Genomic DNA, 18,141 nt, shown 5'->3' on the forward strand with positions numbered 1-18,141 from the left:
CCCGCTCCCCCTGCTTGTGTTCCCTCTCTCGCTATGTCTCTCTCTGTCAAATAGATAAATAAAATCCTTAAAAACAAAAAAAAAGAATGGGTAGAGGAGAGATGGAGACAGAAAAATAATTAATGATTTAGCTCTCTTCTTTTGCCTTTCACCCTAAATAAAATGGGAGAAAACACCCTGAATCAAGACAGATAAAGACTGGTAAACTAGGAATGCAAGCTGCCTTCTCCAAGATGCTCTCCATATGGTCCTCCTAAGACTTACTGGGAGTGTGTCACCCTCTCACACAAGAGTCTTGCATCAAGGAATGAGAAGCCAAAGGCTGATCCCAAAAAAGGTCACCAACTACAATATTTAACTATATTAATATTTAAGGACTATGGAACATGTAAAATTAGCAAGCAATTTTTTAGGATAGCAAAATAACCCTTATAAATCTCTAGTCAAAGACTCTTAGAAGACATTAGAAATTCAGGCTTTGAGAGGTTGACATAATAAGTCTGTATTTACTTTTAAATAAATTAAAGCTAACCTAGACAACAACAAGAGTGCTTAGAGTCTAGAAACCATGAGAGACACAGTATGCAAATAAACAAACAAAAGAAGATTTAAAAAAAAAAAAGATAAAAAGGAAACAAAGAGGGGTGCCTGGGTGACTCAGTTGGTTAAGCATCAAACTCTTGATTTCGGCTCAGGTCATGATCTGGGAGTCCTGGGGTCAAGCCCTGAGTAGGGCTCCTCACTCAGCAGGGAGTCTGCTGGAGATTCTCTCTCTCTCTCTCCATCTGCACCCCACCCCCACTCTCTCTCTCTCTCTCTCTCTCATAAATAAATCTTAAAAAAAAAAGGAAACAAAAAACAGATGAGACAAAGAGAACAAAGAGCAAGATGACAGACTTAAACCAGATTAATGATCATATAGTAAATGTAAATGATCTAAACATTCCAATTAAAAGGCAGATATTATCAGACTCCTAATAAAGCAAGATCCAATGATATGCTGTCTTCAAGAAATGTAACTCAAATATAGACATAAATAGGTTAAAACAAAAGGATAAAAAAGACATACCATACTAACTAGTGAAAAAAATCTAGAGTGGTTACGCTAATATCAGAAAGAAATTGATTTCAGAATAGAACTATTACCAGGGACACAGAGGATAATTTCATAATGATAAAGTGATTAATTCATTAAGAGAATGTAATAATCTTAAATATATGTACCTAATAATTGAGCTTCCAAATACATGTAGCAAAAATTGATGGAAACCAAGGTACACAATATCCTGGCCATAAAACAGGTCTCAAATGTAAAAGGAATCAAGATTTGTTCTATGTTCTCTGCTCACAACTGAAATAAATTAGAAAATAATAACAAATATTTCTGGAAAGGCCTGAATGTTTTAGAACAAAATAAAGACACTTCTAAATAACCAAAGCATCAAAGAAACCAAAAGTGGGGTTAAAAAGGTTTTTAAACTGAATGAAAAGGAAATCATACCATATCAAAATCTATAGGATGCCACTAAAGCAGTAGGTAGAGAGAAATCTATAGTAAGAAACATCTGTAGTAGAACAGAAGACATGTTTCAACCTAATGGTCTCTGCTTTTGCCTTATAAAACCAGGGGGAAAAAATCAGTAAATTAAGCACAAGGTACAAAGGAGGAAATTAAAAAGATCATAACAGAATTCAAATAGTGAAAGCGTTACAACTTCTTATCAATTTGGATGACTTTTATTTCTTTTTCTTGTCTCACTGTTGCAGCTAGGACCTCAGCACTGTGTGGCATAAAAGTGATGAAAGTAGACATCCTTGTATTATTCCTGATCTTTCACTATTTAAACATGACATGATACCATGTATAGAAAATCCTAAAGACTTCACCAAAAAACTACCAAAACTGATAAATGATTTCAGTAATGTCACAAGGTACAAAATTAACATAGAGAAATCTGTTGCATCTCTATATCCTAATAGTGAAGTAGCAGAAATTAAGAAAATGATCCCATTTATAATTGCACCAAAAATAATAAAATATCTAGGAATAAACTTAATCAAGGAGATGAAGGACCTGTACTCCAAAGACAATAAAACATTCATGAACAAAACCGAAGATGACACAAATGGAAAGATATTCCATGCTCATGGACTGGAAGAACCAACACTGTTAAAAGTCCATACTATACCCAAGATTTAAGGCAATTTTTATCAATCTTTATCAAAATACCAATAGCATTTTCCAGGGAACTAAAATAAATAATCCTAAAATTTATACGGACTCACAGAAGACCCCAAAGAGCCAAAGCAATCTTGAGAAAGAACAAACCTGGAGGGATCACAATCTCAGATTTCAAGATACACTACACAAAGCTATAGTCATCAAGAAAGTATGGTACTGGCACAAACATAGACACATATCAGTAGAACAAAATAGAGTACCAAGAAATATACCCATGCTTATATAGTTAACTAATCTATGACAAAGGAGGCAAGAATACATAATGAGGAAAAGACAGTCTCTTCAATAATTGTGCTACAAAAACTGGACAGCTACATTCAAAAGGAACTGAACCATTTTCTTACACCATATAAAAATAAAATCAAAATGGATTAAAGACCTAAGTGTGAGACCTGAAATCATAAAACTCCTTAAAGAAAACACAGGCAGTCATTTCTTGGACATGGGCCTTGACATTTTTCTAGATACGTCTCCTCAGACAAGGGAAATGAAAGCAAAAATAAACTATTAGAACTACACCAAAATAAAAAAGCTTTTGCACAGCAAAGGAAACTGTCAACAAAATAAGTCAACGGACTAAATAGAAGATATTTGCAAATGACATATCAGATAAGAACTTAATATCTAAAATACATGAGGAACTTATACACTCAACACCAAAACCCCCCAAATAATCTGATTAAAACTGGGCAGAGGACCTGAATAGATATTTTTCCAAAGAAGAAATACAGATGGCCAACAGACACATGAAAAGATGCTCAACGTCACTAATCAACAGGGAAATGTAAATCAAAACCATAACAAGAGATCACTTTACAGCTGTCAGAACGTCTAGAATGAAAAATACAAGAAATAACAAGTGTTGGCGAGGATGTGGAGGAAATGGAATCCTCATGCACTAGTGGTGGGAATGCAAATTAGTGCAGTCACACTAAATAGTAAGGAGGTTCCTCAAAAAATTAAAAATAGAATTATCATATGATATAGTAGTTCCACTACTGGATATTTACCCAGAGAACACGAAAACACTAATTTGAAAAGATATATGAACCTCTATGTTTATCCCAACATTATTTACAATACTGAAGATATGGAAGCAACCCAACTGTCCACTGATAGATGAATGGTAAAAGAAGATGTGGTATATATACATCCTGGGTCACAAATCAGGTCTCAACCAAAACCAAAAGATTGGGCTCATTCCCGGCATATTTCTGGACCACAATGTTTTGAAACTAGAACTCAATCACAAGAGGAAAGTCGGAAAGAACTCAAATACATGGAGGCTAAAGAGCATCTTACTAAAGAATGAATGGGTCAACCAGGAAATTAAAGAGGAATTTAAAAAATTCATGGAAACAAAAGAAAATGACAACATAACTGTTCAAAATCTTTGGGATGCAGCAAAGGCAGTCCTAAGAGGAAAGTATATAGCAATACAAGCCTTTCTCAAGAAAGAAGAAAGGTCTCAAATACACAACCTAACCCTACACCTAAAGGAGCCGGAGAAAGAACAGCAAATAAAGCCTAAACCCAGCAGGAGAAGAGAAATAATAAAGATCAGAGCAAAAATCAATGAAATAGAAACCAAAAGAACAGTAGAACAGATCAATGAAACTAGGAGCTGGTTCTTTGAAAGAATTAACAAGACTGATAAACCCCTGGCCAGACTTATCAAAAAGAAAAGAGAAAGGAACCAAATAAATAAAATCATGAATGAAAGAGGAGAGATCACAACCAACACCAAAGAAATACAAACAATTATAAGAACATATTATGAGCAACTGGATGCCAGCAAATTAGATCATCTGGAAGAAATGGATGCATTCATAAACTACCAAAACTGAACCAGGAAGAAATAGAAAACCTGAACAGACCCATACTCAGGAAGGAAATTGAAGCAGTAATCAAAAATCTCCCAACAAACAAGAACCCAGGGCCAGATGGCTTCCCAAGGGAATTCTACCAAACATTTAAAGAAGAATTAGTAACTATTCTTCTAAAGATGTTTCAAAGAATAGAAATGGAAGGAAAACTTCCAAACTCATTTGATGAGGCCAGCATTACTTTGATCCCAAAACCAGACAAAGATCCCATCAAAAAGGAGAACTAAATACCAATATCCATGATGAACACGGATGCAAAAATTCTCACCAAAATACTAGCAAACAGGATCCAACAGTACGTTAAAAAGATTATTCACCACGACCAAGAGGGATTTATTCCTGGGCTGCAGGGTTGCTTCAACACCTGAAAATCAATCAGTGTGATACACTACATTAATAAAAGAAAGAATAAGAACCATAAGATCCTCTCAATAAATGCAGAAAAAGCATTTGACAAAGTACAGCATCCTTTCTTGATTAAAACTCTTCACAGTGTAGGGATAGAGGGTACATACCTCAATATCATAAAAGCCATCTATGAAAAACCCACAGCGAATGTCATACTCAATGGGGAAAAACTGAGCGCTTTCCCCCTAAGGTCAGGAACACAGCAGGGATGTCCACTATCACCACTGCTATTCAACATAGTATTGGAAGTCCTACCCTCAGCAATCAAACAACAAAATGAAATAAAAGGCATCCGAATAGGCAAAGAAAATGTCAAACTCTCACTCTTTGCAGATGATATGATACTTTATATGACCCAAAAGACTCCACCCCAAAACTACTAGAACTCATACAGGAATTCTGTAAAGTGGCAGGACATAAAAATCAATGCACAGAAATCAGGTGCATTTCTATACACCAACAAGACAGAAGAGAGACAAATCAAGGAGTCGATCCCATTTACAATTGCACCCAAAGCCATAAGATACCTAGGAATAAATCTAACCAAAGGGGTAAAGAATCTGTAAAAACTATAGAATCCTCATGAAAGAAACTGAGGAAGACACAAAGAAATGGAAAAATGTTCCATGCTCATGGATTGGAAGAACAAACATTGTGAAAATGTCTATGCTACCTAGAGTAATCTACACATTTAATGCAATCAAATATCAAAAAACCATCAACTTTTTTTCAAAAAAATGGAACAAATAATCCTAAAATTTGTATGGAACCTGAAAAGACCCTGAATAGCCAGAGGAATGTTGAAAAAGAAAAGCAAAGCCGGTGGCATCACAATTCCCGACTTCAAGCTCTATTACAAAGCTGTAATCATCAAGACAGTATGGTACTGGCACAAAAACAGACACAAAGATCAATGGAACAGAATAGAGAGCCCAGAAATGGACCCTCAATGCTATGGTCAACTTATCTTCACCAAAGCAGGAAAGAACAGCCAATGGAAAAAAGACAGTGTCCTCAACAAACGGTGTTGGGAAAATTGGACAGCCACATGCAGAAAAATGAAACTGGACCATTTCCTTACACCACACACAAAAATAGACTCAAAATGGATGAAAGACCTAAATGTGAGACAGGAGTCCATCAAAATCCTCGAGGAGAACACAGGCAGCAACCTCTTTGACCTCAGCCGCAGCAACTTCTTCCTAGAAATATCGCCAAAGGCAAGGGAAGCAAGGGCAAAAATGAACTACTGGGACTTCATTAAGATAAAAAGGTTTTGCACAGCAAAGGAAACAGTCAACAAAACCAAAAGACAACCGACAGAATGGGAGAAGATATTTGCAAATGACATATCAGATAAAGGGCTAGTATCCAAAATCTATGAAGAACTTGTCAAACTCAAAGAACAAATAATCCAATCAAGAGATGGGCAGAAGACATGAACAGACATTTCTGCAAAGAAGACATCCAAATGGCCAACAGACACATGAAAAAGTGCTCCACATCACTTGGCATTAGGGAAATACAAATCAAAACTTCAATGAGATACCACCTCATACCAGTTAGAATGGCTAAAATTAACAAGTCAGGAAATGAGACAGATGTTGGTGAGGATGCAGAGAAAGGGGAACCCTCCTACACTGTTGGTGGGAATACAAGCTGGTGCAGTCACTCTGGAAACCAGTATGGAGGTCCCTCAAAAAGTTGAAAATAGAGCTACCCTACGACCCAGCAATTGACTACTGGGTATTTACCCCAAAGATACAAATGTAGTGATCCGAAGGGGCACATGCACCCCAATGTTTATAGCAGCAATGTCCACAATAGCCTATGGAAAGAGCCTAGATTTAAATCAACAGATGAATGGATAAAAAAGATGTGGTGTCTATAAACGATGGAATATTATGCAGTCATCAAAAAAATGAAATCTTGCCATTTGCAACAACATGGATGGAAGTAGAGGGTATTATGCTAAGAAAATAAGTCAGTGAGAGAAAGACAAGTATCATATGATCTCACTGATATGAGGAATTTGAGAAACAAGACAGAGGATCATAGGGGAAGGGAGGGAAAAATGAAACAAGATGAAACGAGAGAGGGAGACAAACCATAAGAGACTCTTAATCTCAGGAAACAAACTGAGAGCTGCTGGAGTGGAGGGGGGTGGGAGGGATGGGGTGGCTGGTGATAGACATTGAGGCCGGTACGTGCTATGGTGAGCGCTGTGAAGTGTGTAAGACTGATGACTCACAAACCTGTACCCCTGAAACAAATAATACATTGTATGTTAATAGAAAATTTTAAAAAAGATGTCGTAAATACAGACAATGGAATACTACTCATCCATAAAGAAAGAATGAGATACTGCCATTTGCAATAACATGGATGGATCCTAGAGGCTACAATGTTAAGTAAAATAAGTCAGACAAAGACAAATACTGTATGATTTTACTCATATGTGGAATTTAAGAACCAACAATGAACAAAGAAAAAAGAGACAAACAAAAAAATACTCTTAAATACAGAGAACAAACTGGTGGTTGACAGAGGGGAGGTGGGTGGGTAAATGGGTGAAACAAAGAGGATTACGAATACACTTATTGTGATAAGCACTTAGTAATGCATAGAATTGTTGAATATATTTTTTTATTTTTAACTGTTTCTTATAAAGTAAAACACAGGTACAGAAAAGCCACACAGAACAGATGCATACCTCAATGCATTATCATTAGGCACACATCCTTATAACTACCAGCCGGGTCAAGAAATGGAAATTTTCCAACCCCCTCAGAACTCCATCCTTGTATCACACACCAATCACAACTCCCTTCCTCCCCCACAAGTAACAACTCTCTGATCATAGCAGAACTCAGTAACACAGAAAACAGAAAATTGGGGGGATGGGGAGGCAGAGGGAAAGAGAATCTTAAGCAGACTCCCCACTGAGTGTGTAGCCTGACGTGGGGCTCTATCTCACAACCTTGAGACCATGACCTGAGCCAAAATTGAGAGTTGGATGCTTAATTGACTGAGCCACCCAGGTATCCCTGTATCCAGATTTTAAAGGAAAAAGTAAAATTTCCTTTATTCACAAACATGATCTTCTAGGTAGAAAATCAGAGAGAATCTATAAAATAGCTATAAGAACTAGTAAATTTAATAAGGGTGCATGGTACAAAATCAATAATCAAAAAGCAACCATATGTCTATTTACTAACCAAACATTGGAAGTTACAATTAGAAAGCAATACCATTTACAATAGCATAGTACCTAGGGAATATTTAGGGATAAACCTCACAAAAGTAATGTAAGACCTGGACACTGAAAACTACAAGACACTTCTGAGAGAAATTAAAGACATAAATAAATAGAGAGGTATTACTTGTTCATGGGTTACATGACTCAATATTGTTTAGATGTCAATTCTTTCCAAATTGTTCTAAAGATTCAATGCAGTCTAAATCCATATCCTAATAGGCATTTTTTATAGAACTTGTCAAGCTGATTCTAAAATTCACATGAAATGCAAAGGACATAGAACAGCTAAAATAACTTTGAAAAAGAAAAAGAAAAGAGGAGGGCTAACAACACTATCTGATTTTGAGATTTGCATTCATTAATCTACAATAATCAAGACAATATGTTTCTGTTGGAAAGACAAAAACACCACTAGAATGTTACAGAGAGTTCCAAAACTATCCCACACATAAATGGACAACAAAGATGCAAAGACAATCATGAAGAAAGGATAACCTTTTAAACAGATATTGCTAAAAGAATTAGATATTCATATTTTTAGAAAATGAACTTTGATCCATATCTCACACCATATACAAAAATTCATTCAAAAGGGATTGCAGGGCACAGGTTAACAACTTTGAAACTGCTTTATGTATATACTGGGGGTGAACAAATAAGTAAATGGATGGTGGAAGCCATGTTTCTCACAGTTGGGAGAGGGACATCATGAATAAGGAATGAACCACATGGTGCTGGACTAGCATCAGAGATATCAGTATGAACTCACAGTTAGCTTAATACAGATATACAAATGGTGAGATGTGTAAGTATAGATATGTATATCCAAGGATTAGCATAAATATATTTCTTTGCTCTGCCTGCTGAGAGAATCTATACATAGTGACACCCCAGCAGCAGCAACAAGCAAACCCAGTGCCCAAATTTTGTTTCTAAATAATATACCACCACAAAAGAAACCTGGGCTCCTTTGAGAAATGGCTGATGCTAGGGCTTAGGCACTGAAAATATAAGATGAGCCTTAGGCATCTTGCAGTGTCAGAAAACAAGGAAGTCTGGAAGAAATGAGTGGGGGGAGTCAAGTCAAAGGGACACAGGAACCAACCTAAAAGAGATCCCAATGGCCAATGCTAGAATAAGATGTAACAAAATAAGTAGTGAGATACTAGATTATAACCTAAAGTATAAAATAAATACATGAATCCATACTGATATAATAAATGATTAAAGAAATAAATAGGGGAGAAAAGACAAAAATTAAATACCATTTACATAATCATCTTACAGAAAAATTCCAAATAATTTATGTGGATATCCATCTCTAGGATTTAGGGTATAATTTTTCCTCCCACCTCCCTTGAGCATGGACTGTACTTAGTGACTTGCTCTCCGAGAACAGAGTGCAGGAAGGGTGAAAAAAGATTAACTTTAGAGTGGAGAAACCTGGCAAACATTACCTTGGTCAAGTAATCAAGGTTAAGGAACACCAGTGATAAAACATTTTGATAGCATGTATTCACCTGCCCTTATATGATGTGATAAGAAGGGTACTTCTCCCAAAAAGTCACCTCAGTCTAATTGAGAGAAAAACATTGGACATACTCCTAAATACTTCAGAATGAAATTCCTAAAAATGGTGACCTCCCATAAAACCACAATAACAATATTACACCAAAAATCAAATAGTAATTCCCTAATATCATCTGATATCTAGTTCATACTCAATTTTTCCCAACTGTCCCCAAAATGTCTTTTGCAAATGGCTTTTTTTTCAAACTAGGATCTAGTCAAGATTCCCTCATTGGATTTGGTTGTTCAGTTTTCTTCACTTTTGCTCTAAAACAGTCTTGTCACCTTTCCTCCCTTAGTTTTTTTTTTATGACATGACACACTGAAGAAACCAGGCCAGTTGTCTTGTAGAACAAGCCACCTGCTGGATTTGATTGTTTCCTTATTGTAGGCTTAACTCATTCCTTGATCACCTGCACTTTTTATAAGTTTTATCTCAGCACCATCCAAAAGAAAAGAAAAATCAGACAAACCCAAATGTCAAAGACCTTCTACAAAATGTCTGACCAGTAGTGCTCAAAACTCTCAAGGTCAGGAGAAAAGAAGGAGAGACCAAGAAACTATCAAGGGTCAGGGAAGACTAAGGAGACATGTGGTTGACACACAATGTGGAATCCTGGATTCAATTCTGGAACAGAAAACGGATATTAGTAGAAAAATCAATAAAATCCAAATAAAGTCTGAAGTGTAGTTAATAGTAAGGTACCAAGCTGGTTGCTTAGTTTTGACAAATCTACCATGGTTATGTAAGATGTTAGTAATAGGAGAAAGTAGGTGAGGGGTACACAGGAACTCTCTGTACTACCTTTGCAACTTTCCCGCAAGCCTAAAATTATTCCAAAATAAAAAGTTTTTGCAAAAATGGATTACAGACTTAAATGTAAAAAACCATAAAGCTCCTTAAAAAAAATAAATGAGAAAATCTTTTGGACCTTGAGTGAGGCAAAGTTTTTTTTACATATGATACCAATAACACAATCCATAAAAGATAAAATTAGTAAATAGGACTTCCTCAAAATTAAAAAATTCTGCTCCTCGAGACACTCTAACTGAAATAAAAAGACCAGCTGACTAGGAGAAAATAGAGGACCTTTATCCATAAAGAACTCTCAAAACACAATAATAATAATAATAATAATAATAATAATTAAAAGTGAGCAAAAGAGTTGAACAGATACCAGAGAAGTCAAAAAGATGGTGAATAAATATATGAAAAGATGCTCAAAATCATTAACCCTGGGAAGATGCAAATTAATGCCACAAAGAGAAACTACTACACACCCATTAGAATGATTAAAATGTCAAAGACTGACCATATCAAGTGCTGGTAAGGACGTAGAGGAACTGGAACTCTCATACAATGCTGGTGGGGAATGTCAAGTGGTGCAACTAGTTTGAAAAACAGTTTGGAAGTTTCTTAAACATTTAAACATCTACCTACCATATGACCCAGCCATTCTACTGCTAAGTACTTACCACCCACACCCCAACAAAGAAAGCGTATGTCCACATAAAGTCTTGTACACCAATGGTCACAGCTGCCTTAATCCTAATACTCAATAACTGGACATAACCCATTTGTCCATTGAGAAGTGAATGGATAAACTAACTGTGGTATACCCATCTGATGGATGGGATACTACTCATCAATACAAAGAAATGAACTATTATATGGAAGAGGATGGATGAACGTGAAAATAAGCATGCTGAGTGGGAGAAGATAGACAAAAAAGCATACTGAATGATTTAATTTATATAAATGTCTAGGAAATGTAAACTAATTTAGAGTGACTGAAAGCACGTAAGTAATTGCAGGGATGGGGGGTGGGATCTGAGTTGAAGGGGTAAGAGAAGTGGAAACAAGAGAATATAAAGACAGACAAGGAAACTCTTGGAGTGACAACATATTCACCATTTTGACTGCAGTGATGGTTTTGCAGACATATACAAATATCGAATTGTATACTTTAAATACGTGCAGTTTATGGTATGTCAAATATACTTAGAAAAACCGGGGTTTTGTTTGTTTGTTTGTTTTTTAATCAACCACCATAAAACCTAGAAAATATGAGAATACACTAAGCCTGGAAAGGAGAACCTGAAGAAAGGAATAATGGCTTTTGGCAAATAGCTGATAGTGCAGCCAATGAAAGATGGATTAGATTTGGTGTATGTGGCTTCAGGAGGGAACTAGAGCCTACAGAGTAGAAAATAAAAAGCAGCTGCATCAGCTACACATGAAGAATATTCTGACAACCGGAGCTATGCAAACATGGAATGGACTGCTTTGTAAGGGAAAGTACTCTCAACAGTCACAAAAAGAGTTCAAGCAGAAACTCAACGCATCACCTGTTAAGTGAAGTACGAGGAGAAATTCCCATTGGAAGCACAAGACAGTATTTCTTGATCTGTAAATGCACTAGGTAGGGAAAAAAAAACATAGCTTCCACGTGGGGAGAAATTTATTTAATCACATTCATCGGACCATAAAGGCATCAACACCAAATATTTTGAAATGGTATAAAGTATTTAGGAGCTCAGGAGCAAGGTTAACGAACGCAACTGTCAATCTTCAAATGGGCTATCACATAGAGAAAGCAGTAAAGAAAGTGTCAAAGTTAAACACAGTTTCTAAAATGTGTATTTGTCCTCTTTGTTCTTGCATTAGTAAAACTATTATAAATTTCTTGAGAGAAAGGAGAACCCTATAATGTTTGCTTTGCAATTCTAAGTACTTGGAGATCAATAACAATTAATTGCTACTCTTTATTGAATATATATTATAGGCCTAGAAATTCAAGCTAAGCAATTTTTTTTGAAGATTTTATTTATTTGAGAGAGTGAGTGAGAGAGAACGCACAAGTGGTGGGGAGGGGAGGCAGAGGGAGAAGCAGACTCCCCGCTGAGCAGGGAACCTGATGCAGAACTCAATCCCAGGACCCTGGGATCATGACCCAAGCCAAAGGCAGATGTTTAACCTATTAAGGCACCCTGGCAACCCCAAGCTAAGCATTTTGAACACAGAGACTTTCCAATACTGCAAGATAGCTATTATTCCCATTTTACCGATAAAAAATCTTAGGTTGACAAAGTTAAGGGGATCTTCAGTTTCAGGATCTAAAATTAAGTCTGTCTGACCCCAAAACCCAAGGATAGGAGATTGCCTCCTAGTTCACTGAAGACATAGGGGCCATCTGACTAATGCTGCACACAGTTTCTTTCTTCCCTCTCTAAATATTTTCCATAGTCCTGCCCAATTTATTTTTCCAAAATACAAACTTTCTCATTTTACCCAGCTTCATTTCCTTCAGTGCCTTACAAGTCTGGACTCATCAAGGTGACAGGAGATGTACCTGCCTACTTGCCCGGCATCATCTCTATTTCTCCCGTATATTTCAGACATACCAAAATATTCTACAAGCCTTCTAAAATTGCAAAGGAATCACACTTCCCTACTTGCTCTTCTTACTTTTCTGTGCTCCTTTCCTCTGATTTTCGGCCTGGTGAAGGAACTTTTGTCCCTCCAGACTCAGTTTAAATATTGTCTCCCCTGATGAAGTTTTCTCTGACATTCCAGTAGCAATTAGACATATCTCCTTTTACACACACATCACTCTATTCATATGGATAATTACTTGTGGATTTGTTTCATGCAAAACAAAACAAAACAAAACAAAACAAAACACATCTCCTCAAAGTTATTCATCTCTGTATCACTGGTACCCAAGCACAACAGGAAAGGTTCAATACACGTTTACTGAATAAATGGATGGATGATGGACAGGTGGATGAATAAGCAATTAAATGGATATAAAAACGAGTGTCTGAAATTAAACAAGAATAACAAAAACTTAAGGTTTTCCTTTTTTTTGGTATATAAAAGAAATCATAATGCCCATGAAAGAGACATATTCCTTGCTACAATTATCACATATACTGCCCCTTGTTAATTCTATATGATTTCAACCTAAATTATGTCTTAATTAAAGCAACTGTTAGCTAGCTTACTTGATTGTGAGGTCCTGTTAAAACAGTTTATTTAATCAAAAGTAAAGGTAATATATAATTTGATGCAAAAATTAATTCTCAAAACTATAAAATGGTTGGAAACGAGGAAATCTGTGAACTACTCTGATTACTTGTCAGGAAGAAGAAAGCCAGAGGAATAACCTTTTTGTGACCTCCTCCCACAAACAAAACTATTCACAGATTTTACCATTTCAAGATGTAACCTTGTTTAGTGCTCTCCTCCTTGCAGATAACAGGAGACATCAAAAAAAAAAAAATTCCACCATTTAAAATTTCAGGCTCCTTTCTTCCTCGATTCCTTATGATTTTAAATTAAAGTATTTTTATGCCTGGCCAATGTATGTTTCATTAAGTTCCTAGAAATTAGTCTTAAAATATAACTGGGATAATTTATGGTACCTTCTGGTTTGGCGGGGTCCTTTTATCATCTTATTCTCTTGCCCAGAGCTGACATGAAAATAATTTGGGTTCCTTCTGCACACTGCTGTTTAATTTTAAAATCGGGCTAGAATGAATTCTTTTTAAAAAAATGCAAAATAAGATAGAACTAAAAAAAATGTCAAGAAGGTTTGAAAACTCCTCTCCACTAATGGAAAAATTATTTTAATTACATGAGAAATGTTCTAAAGCAATCTTCTGGGTGAAAACAAAGCATTACTTATTCGTTGAGGAAAATGCTCTCCCTAAAGAAAATGTTCACATGTTCAGGAGCCCTTAGTCTGTGAAATTAATGCCTTATACATGTAGATAAAAAAAACAGTTCACACCTTGGTAATTTTCTTCTAAAATGCTGCCTCATTATAGCAATAACATTTTGGTTTATGCTAGAAAGGGTTCCTTCCCAAAGAACCAAAATGTATTTTAGAGGGGGAGGGGAAAATGTATTTTAGACACACATTAAAAAAAAAAACAAAAAAACTGAAGCGCTCTGTAAAGTACTAAACAATCCATAGTGGTGGACTTTGCTGGAAAGGACAAAAGAAGCCATTTTAAACCACATTAAGTATAATCATCTTTTTTGTTTTTTATCTCTGAAACATGATAGTTAAATGAGAATAAGAACAGAACGATTTCAGAGCCCAGCACTGGAAAGTCTGGACTGCACTATGAAAAGACAAAAAATTTTGAAAAAACAACTTTGGGATTAAGATGTCCATTCACCAAACATAGGAGACTATATTCCAAAATTTGGTGGAATTTTTCTCGGATTAGCCTGAGAACACAGGATACACAATATGTTTGGATTTTTACTATCTTCAACTTTGCTCCTGCCTTTCCTTTCATAAATAAACAGCTTAACATAAGGAAGCAACTGATTGTGTCACTTATCACATTGTGATCTTTCAAGGGAAATGTCTCAGTTCATTCAAGTTCTGGCTCCTCTCAACTTTTCTTGTCTCCTGCAGGAGAAGATGATATTCTATAAAAGGAAAGGACACCATGTGTGAATTAAGAAGGGTTCATAAGAGAACCGGAATCTAATTACATAAACACACTTCCCTACAGGTGGATATAAATTCAAAAATCTCTGAAATCTCATCTTTAAAGGCTAGCAGTGCTTTTTTAATTATGTTAAAAGTCCCTTGTCTGCTTGATCTCTCATGAACAATTTTAATCAGGAAGCCGAATGCATGCTGTCTCAAAGACAACCTAAAGAGCTCTCAACTATGAGCTAATGGGAAGACAAGGAACCACAAGCATTTTTATTAAAAGGAAAAAAATGGCCAGCCTAGAGATTTGGCCAGCAATAAAGCAAGATTAAATCATGCTTTTTCCCCACTTAGCCTACTTAACTTCAAGAACTACAGACATATAATTAATTTGCTCTCGAGATTTATTCTGTAAACATAAACACACCATTTTTAAAATATTACATCCTTACAATTCACAGTGGTTTTTGTTATTTTCCTTTCCCATTCACAAATGGACTAATGTACTAACAACCAGTTTGCCAGAATCTAAGAATAGCCTCCCTAAAATTTATTCTCCCCAAAAAAGAGTCAGAAATCACTCTCTAGCCAATAGGAATCCTGACAAGTTCAAAGGGAATATGAAATGATAAATAAAAGAACCCATCTCCACCTGTAGCCCCATTCCCAAGCTGACTTACTACATCAGCTGTATCCATGACTTTTCAGTCCATTCTAAGGCTCTCTGCATATAGCAGCCTGCCATAACACTCACTTTTTAGCAGCTCTAAACTAAACCTAATAGCCACAATTTCAAACTCCTTTCTCTTAACCAATTCCACCCAGAAACTCCAAAAAAGTATTGCTAGTTGCCCCAGATCCTAGGAAGTCTGCACCTATGCTACACTGAATTGATTTTAGTCTATCTTGATCCCCACCCCACCCCAAACTGCTTTGAAATTAAATTAAAAATTCCAATTTCGGGGGCACCTTGGTGGCTCAGTTAGTTAAGCATCTGCCTTTGGCTCAGGTCATGATCTCAGGGTCCTGGGATTGAGCCCCACATCCCCACATCAGGCTCCCTGTTCAGCAGGTAACCTGCTTTTCCCTCTCCCTCTGCCCCTCCCTCTGCTCATGCTCGCTCGCTCTCAAATAATAAAATAAAATCTTAAAAAAAATTAAAATAAAATAAAAATCCCAATGTTTAAACCCTGGTCTGAGTTTACCTCCAATTAGTTGCTGTGTCCTTTGCAGCCTACTCTCAACCCCATCTGTGCCTCATTTCCTTCATCTGTAATACTGTAACTAATAATACTCTCCCTCAAAGAGTTGATGTGAGAATTCAATGATATGATACAGGAAAGAGCTGATCTAAAAATTAAATGACCTAGGACACCGAGCCCTCGGGTATACACTTAATCCACCTTAGTTTCCCTCCATCATGTCCTGGTTAGCGTTTCCAGGCTCTCCGGCACAGGCTCTATCACTTCCACCGAACCCTGAAGAAGATACTCCGCTTCTCACGTGCTCCCTGACAATCTCAGCCAGCCTCAGGACGCACCAGCAACCCTTTCCTAGAACCTTTTCCTTTGTGGTTTCCCCATCTCTACACTCTGCTCCATCCCTCTCGAAGCTTTCCAGCTATTTTCATTTTAGGGCTCCCTGGGCATCTCCGACTCACTCAGTTTTCCTGTGCCCTGCGTGACGGTTGCTTATTCATCAGAGACTGCTTCCTTTACCTTTGCTTGGGCGTTCACCTGTCTGGTTCTCTTCCTCATTAGTGCTGTGCTTCTTACTAATTGCAATTGCATGCTCTCCTGTTTAATTTGACACCTTTCTATTTACACTGAGTTAGAAGACTATTCTTTACAGTGAAACTAAGAGAAAATTAAAATATAATCGATGAGGACAAATAGGGATAACTTTAGCCCAGAAAAAAACATATGGTTAATTCTTAGAAAAGGAGTTTATTTCAATCAACATATATTTTATGCAAGCGCCTATCAGATCCTCTGATTCTTCTGACCCAGTTGCTTGATGAGCTGTAACAATTCAACCTTCTTATTGAAATGGTAGATGCTAAAGAGTAAAAGGGAATGCTTGCACAGCAAGGCGGCCAAACATAAAAGTAAGAAATAAGCACTCAAGACATGTTTATCAGTACTACTAAGATGGCAAATATATACATACAAATCCCTTTCAAGCCCTCCAAAAACAGTCGTCTGATCTATCGGCAAATATCTCAGATTAAGAAAATCTCAATTCTAGAGTTAGAAGGGCCAGATCTCTAAAAGGAATATTCCTCTGAAATGACATAAATCAGCGCCGCTGTCCAGATATTCTCATCATACGCAACGTTTTTTGCTCTTTACTTTTTTTTTTTTTGCTTTCCCTTAATATTCTCTCCCAATTTTCTGTTGGATACACAAATTTAAAATGCTTAGTGATGCAAAAGAAAGTATTATTCTTTACATAAATATGAATTACATGTCTTTCCATAGACTCCATGCTTGTTAATTTTCCTAATGGAGTATAAAGTCTTTCCACTATCCTCAAATTAATCCTAACCTGCTTCAAATTACCATGTTTTGAAGTTTTGCCTCTGGTTCTGGTCAGGGAGAAAGTGCCATCAAGGACAGGTGGCTTTTTTAAAGTAACAGTAAAGAGTAATAAAATAATTATTTCCTACAATTTCACTTAAAAATTCTCGCATTCTATTCAGCTCAGGTAAATTTTATATTCCAGCAATATTAACATATAACTTATTGCAATAACGTAATTCAGCACTCCCTGAAAGAACAGCTAAAACTTTCTTTTCTACTAAATATTTGGTTTTAAAAGAGCTACTACAACTGGCACCACATCTTGGTTTCTAATACTATTTTCCAATAAAAGGAACCAGGGTTATTTAGAGAAGTGTTTCTAAGAGTGAAGCAGAAAATACTAGGGTGAGTCTAACGCATCCTAGAGTACCAGACACTAAGGAAGTACTCAAAACAAAAACAAAAAGAAAACCCCACAATGATGAGGATATGTCAAAGGGATAGAGGGGCCAATTGAAAAGCTCCCAATGACCAAAGCTGGAACAATTTAAACAATAAAATAAAACGGTATTGCTTTATAACCCAAAGTATAAAATAAATATCCACAAATCCATACTTACATAAAAAATGACTGACTAAATAAACAAACAAACAGAGGAGTAAAAACAAATCGCATGCAGAAGAATTACAAATAATTTATGAAGATACTCCACCCTCAAGGGAGCGGAACATGACTCTCCACTCCTTACACGTGTGGGCTGTGCACAGTGGTTTCCTTCCAAAGAGTACAGTCTGG

At 36.4% G+C, this 18,141-nt stretch overlaps 1 protein-coding gene across 15 annotated transcripts in view; it reads right to left on the minus strand.

Moving 5' to 3' along the window:
- The window catches only part of RFX3 (regulatory factor X3), a 280,896-nt gene that overhangs the window by 190,086 nt on the left and 72,669 nt on the right, over positions 1-18,141 (minus strand). For 3 of the 15 annotated variants that reach the window (XM_073878138.1, XM_073878136.1, XM_073878137.1), the window contains one exon: positions 14,726-14,813. The exons of 11 other annotated variants lie outside the window; for them this stretch is intronic. The gene's annotated coding sequence lies outside the window, so the exon portion shown is untranslated. Of the gene's footprint in view, positions 1-13,792; positions 13,846-14,725; positions 14,814-18,141 lie in introns of those variants that run through there. One more of the 15 variants, XM_073878143.1, reaches the window with a different exon arrangement.

Source organism: Callorhinus ursinus, unplaced genomic scaffold (assembly GCF_003265705.2).
Source record: "Callorhinus ursinus isolate GAN/ISIS: 27379988/994484 unplaced genomic scaffold, GSC_fseal_2.0 scaffold28, whole genome shotgun sequence".
NCBI lineage: Eukaryota > Metazoa > Chordata > Mammalia > Carnivora > Otariidae > Callorhinus > Callorhinus ursinus.